This window comes from Musa acuminata, unplaced genomic scaffold (assembly GCF_036884655.1).
Source record: "Musa acuminata AAA Group cultivar baxijiao unplaced genomic scaffold, Cavendish_Baxijiao_AAA HiC_scaffold_1136, whole genome shotgun sequence".
Classification (NCBI taxonomy): Eukaryota; Viridiplantae; Streptophyta; class Magnoliopsida; order Zingiberales; family Musaceae; genus Musa; species Musa acuminata.
The window spans coordinates 8,811,788-8,816,787 of NW_027021348.1; positions in this window are offsets into that span (position 1 = coordinate 8,811,788).

Here is a 5,000-nt window from a genome sequence, read left to right on the forward strand (position 1 = left end):
GGGTGTTCTTGCGTGGCGCGGCGACCGTCGTGAGCGGAGCAAAATGTCAGCCATCTCAGCACCCTGGAACCCCCCGGGTGGCACAGGTCTGGATGGGGCTTTCGTATAGCAGGGACGGTGCTGCCTCACGCTTCGCTCGCTGTTCGCCGCTCGCCGCTCGCTCGCGCAGCCAAAAATGGCCAGTTTTGGCCCGTTTTTGGGCAGTTTTGGCCTGTTTTTGGGCTGTTCTTGCGTGGCGCGGCGACCGTCGAGAGCGGACCAAAATGTCAGCCATCTCAGCACCCTGGAACCCCCCGGGTGGCACAGGGCTGGATGGGGCTTTCGTATAGCAGGGACGGTGCTGCCTCACGCTTCGCTCGCTGTTCGCCGCTCGCCGCTCGCTCGCGCAGCCAAAAATGGCCTGTTTTGGCCCGTTTTTGGGCTGTTTTGGCCTGTTTTTGGGCTGTTCTTGCGTGCCGCGGCGACCGTCGTGAGCGGAGCAAAATGTCAGCCATCTCAGCACCCTGGAACCCCCCGGGTGGCACAGGGCTGGATGGGGCTTTCGTATAGCAGGGACGGTGCTGCCTCTCGCTTCGCTCGCTGTTCGCCGCTCGCCGCTCGCTCGCGCAGCCAAAAATGGCCAGTTTTGGCCCGTTTTTGGGCAGTTTTGGCCTGTTTTTGGGGTGTTCTTGCGTGGCGTGGCGACCGTCGTGAGCGGAGCAAAATGTCAGCCATCTCAGCACCCTGGAACCCCCCGGGTGGCACAGGGCTGGATGGGGCTTTCGTATAGCAGGGACGGTGCTGCCTCTCGCTTCGCTCGCTGTTCGCCGCTCGCCGCTCGCTCGCGCAGCCAAAAATGGCCAGTTTTGGCCCGTTTTTGGGCAGTTTTGGCCTGTTTTTGGGGTGTTCTTGCGTGGCGCGGCGACCGTCGTGAGCGGAGCAAAATGTCAGCCATCTCAGCACCCTGGAACCCCCCGGGTGGCACAGGTCTGGATGGGGCTTTCGTATAGCAGGGACGGTGCTGCCTCACGCTTCGCTCGCTGTTCGCCGCTCGCCGCTCGCTCGCGCAGCCAAAAATGGCCAGTTTTGGCCCGTTTTTGGGCAGTTTTGGCCTGTCTTTGGGCTGTTCTTGCGTGGCGCGGCGACCGTCGAGAGCGGACCAAAATGTCAGCCATCTCAGCACCCTGGAACCCCCCGGGTGGCACAGGGCTGGATGGGGCTTTCGTATAGCAGGGACGGTGCTGCCTCACGCTTCGCTCGCTGTTCGCCGCTCGCCGCTCGCTCGCGCAGCCAAAAATGGCCTGTTTTGGCCCGTTTTTGGGCTGTTTTGGCCTGTTTTTGGGCTGTTCTTGCGTGGCGCGGCGACCGTCGTGAGCGGAGCAAAATGTCAGCCATCTCAGCACCCTGGAACCCCCCGGGTGGCACAGGGCTGGATGGGGCTTTCGTATAGCAGGGACGGTGCTGCCTCACGCTTCGCTCGCTGTTCGCCGCTCGCCGCTCGCTCGCGCAGCCAAAAATGGCCTGTTTTGGCCCGTTTTTGGGCTGTTTTGGCCTGTTTTTGGGCTGTTCTTGTGTGGCGCGGCGACCGTCGTGAGCGGAGCAAAATGTCAGCCATCTCAGCACCCTGGAACCCCCCGGGTGGCACAGGGCTGGATGGGGCTTTCGTATAGCAGGGACGGTGCTGCCTCACGCTTCGCTCGCTGTTCGCCGCTCGCCGCTCGCTCGCGCAGCCAAAAATGGCCTGTTTTGGCCCGTTTTTGGGCTGTTTTGGCCTGTTTTTGGGCTGTTCTTGCGTGGCGCGGCGACCGTCGTGAGCGGAGCAAAATGTCAGCCATCTCAGCACCCTGGAACCCCCCGGGTGGCACAGGGCTGGATGGGGCTTTCGTATAGCAGGGACGGTGCTGCCTCACGCTTCGCTCACTGTTCGCCGCTCGCCGCTCGCTCGCGCAGCCAAAAATGGCCTGTTTTGGCCCGTTTCTGGGCTGTTTTGGCCTGTTTTTGGGCTGTTCTTGCGTGGTGCGGTGACCATCGTGAGCGGAGCAAAACGTCAGCCATCTCAGCACCCTGGAACCCCCCGGGTGGCACAGGGCTGGATGGGGCTTTCGTATAGCAGGGACGGTGCTGCCTCTCGCTTCGCTCGCTGTCCGCCGCTCGCCGCTCGCTCGCGCAGCCAAAAATGGCCAGTTTTGGCCCGTTTTTGGGCCGTTTTGGCCTGTTTTTGGGCTGTTCTTGCGTGGTGCGGCGACCGTCGTGAGCGGAGCAAAATGTCAGCCATCTCAGCACCCTGGAACCCCCCGGGTGGCACAGGGCTGGATGGGGCTTTCGTATAGCAGGGACGGTGCTGCCTCTCGCTTCGCTTGCTGTCCGCCACTCGCCGCTCGCTCGCGCAGCCAAAAATGGCCTGTTTTGGCCCGTTTTTGGGCTGTTTTGGCCTGTTTTTGGGCTGTTCTTGCGTGGTGCGGTGACCATCGTGAACGGAGCAAAACGTCAGCCATCTCAGCACCCTGTAACCCCCCGGGTGGCACAGGGCTGGATGGGGCTTTCGTATAGCAGGGACGGTGCTGCCTCTCGCTTCGCTCGCTGTCCGCCGCTCGCCGCTCGCTCGCGCAGCCAAAAATGGCCAGTTTTGGCCCGTTTTGGCCTGTTTTTGGGCTGTTCTTGCGTGGTGCGGCGACCGTCGTGAGCGGAGCAAAATGTCAGCCATCTCAGCACCCTGGAACCCCCCGGGTGGCACAGGGCTGGATGGGGCTTTCGTATAGCAGGGACGGTGCTGCCTCACGCTTCGCTCGCTGTTCGCCGCTCGCCGCTCGCTCGCGCAGCCAAAAATGGCCTGTTTTGGCCCGTTTTTGGGCTGTTTTGGCCTGTTTTTGGGCTGTTCTTGCGTGGCGCGGCGACCGTCGTGAGCGGAGCAAAATGTCAGCCATCTCAGCACCCTGGAACCCCCCGGGTGGCACAGGGCTGGATGGGGCTTTCGTATAGCAGGGACGGTGCTGCCTCACGCTTCGCTCACTGTTCGCCGCTCGCCGCTCGCTCGCGCAGCCAAAAATGGCCTGTTTTGGCCCGTTTTTGGGCTGTTTTGGCCTGTTTTTGGGCTGTTCTTGCGTGGTGCGGTGACCATCGTGAGCGGAGCAAAACGTCAGCCATCTCAGCACCCTGGAACCCCCCGGGTGGCACAGGGCTGGATGGGGCTTTCGTATAGCAGGGACGGTGCTGCCTCTCGCTTCGCTCGCTGTCCGCCGCTCGCCGCTCGCTCGCGCAGCCAAAAATGGCCAGTTTTGGCCCGTTTTTGGGCCGTTTTGGCCTGTTTTTGGGCTGTTCTTGCGTGGTGCGGCGACCGTCGTGAGCGGAGCAAAATGTCAGCCATCTCAGCACCCTGGAACCCCCCGGGTGGCACAGGGCTGGATGGGGCTTTCGTATAGCAGGGACGGTGCTGCCTCTCGCTTCGCTTGCTGTCCGCCACTCGCCGCTCGCTCGCGCAGCCAAAAATGGCCAGTTTTGGCCCGTTTTTGGGCCGTTTTGGCCAGTTTTTGGCCTGTTCTTGCGTTGCGCGGTGACCGTCGAGAGCGGAGCAAAACGTCAGCCATCTCAGCACCCTGGAACCCCCCGGGTGGCACAGGGCTGGATGGGGCTTTCGTATAGCAGGGACGGTGCTGCCTCACGCTTCGCTCACTGTTCGCCGCTCGCCGCTCGCTCGCGCAGCCAAAAATGGCCTGTTTTGGCCCGTTTTTGGGCTGTTTTGGCCTGTTTTTGGGCTGTTCTTGCGTGGTGCGGTGACCATCGTGAGCGGAGCAAAACGTCAGCCATCTCAGCACCCTGGAACCCCCCGGGTGGCACAGGGCTGGATGGGGCTTTCGTATAGCAGGGACGGTGCTGCCTCTCGCTTCGCTCGCTGTCCGCCGCTCGCCGCTCGCTCGCGCAGCCAAAAATGGCCAGTTTTGGCCCGTTTTTGGGCCGTTTTGGCCTGTTTTTGGGCTGTTCTTGCGTGGTGCGGCGACCGTCGTGAGCGGAGCAAAATGTCAGCCATCTCAGCACCCTGGAACCCCCCGGGTGGCACAGGGCTGGATGGGGCTTTCGTATAGCAGGGACGGTGCTGCCTCACGCTTCGCTCGCTGTTCGCCGCTCGCTCGCGCAGCCAAAAATGGCCAGTTTTGGCCCGTTTTTGGGCAGTTTTGGCCTGTTTTTGGGGTGTTCTTGCGTGGCGCGGCGACCGTCGTGAGCGGAGCAAAATGTCAGCCATCTCAGCACCCTGGAACCCCCCGGGTGGCACAGGGCTGGATGGAGCTTTCGTATAGCAGGGACGGTGCTGCCTCTCGCTTCGCTCGCTGTTCGCCGCTCGCCGCTCGCTCGCGCAGCCAAAAATGGCCAGTTTTGGCCCGTTTTTGGGCTGTTTTGGCCTGTTTTTGGGCTGTTCTTGCGTGCCGCGGCGACCGTCGTGAGCGGAGCAAAATGTCAGCCATCTCAGCACCCTGGAACCCCCCGGGTGGCACAGGGCTGGATGGGGCTTTCGTATAGCAGGGACGGTGCTGCCTCTCGCTTCGCTCGCTGTTCGCCGCTCGCCGCTCGCTCGCGCAGCCAAAAATGGCCAGTTTTGGCCCGTTTTTGGGCAGTTTTGGCCTGTTTTTGGGGTGTTCTTGCGTGGCGTGGCGACCGTCGTGAGCGGAGCAAAATGTCAGCCATCTCAGCACCCTGGAACCCCCCGGGTGGCACAGGGCTGGATGGGGCTTTCGTATAGCAGGGACGGTGCTGCCTCTCGCTTCGCTCGCTGTTCGCCGCTCGCCGCTCGCTCGCGCAGCCAAAAATGGCCAGTTTTGGCCCGTTTTTGGGCAGTTTTGGCCTGTTTTTGGGGTGTTCTTGCGTGGCGCGGCGACCGTCGTGAGCGGAGCAAAATGTCAGCCATCTCAGCACCCTGGAACCCCCCGGGTGGCACAGGTCTGGATGGGGCTTTCGTATAGCAGGGACGGTGCTGCCTCACGCTTCGCTCGCTGTTCGCCGCTCGCCGCTCGCTCGCGCAGCCAAAAATG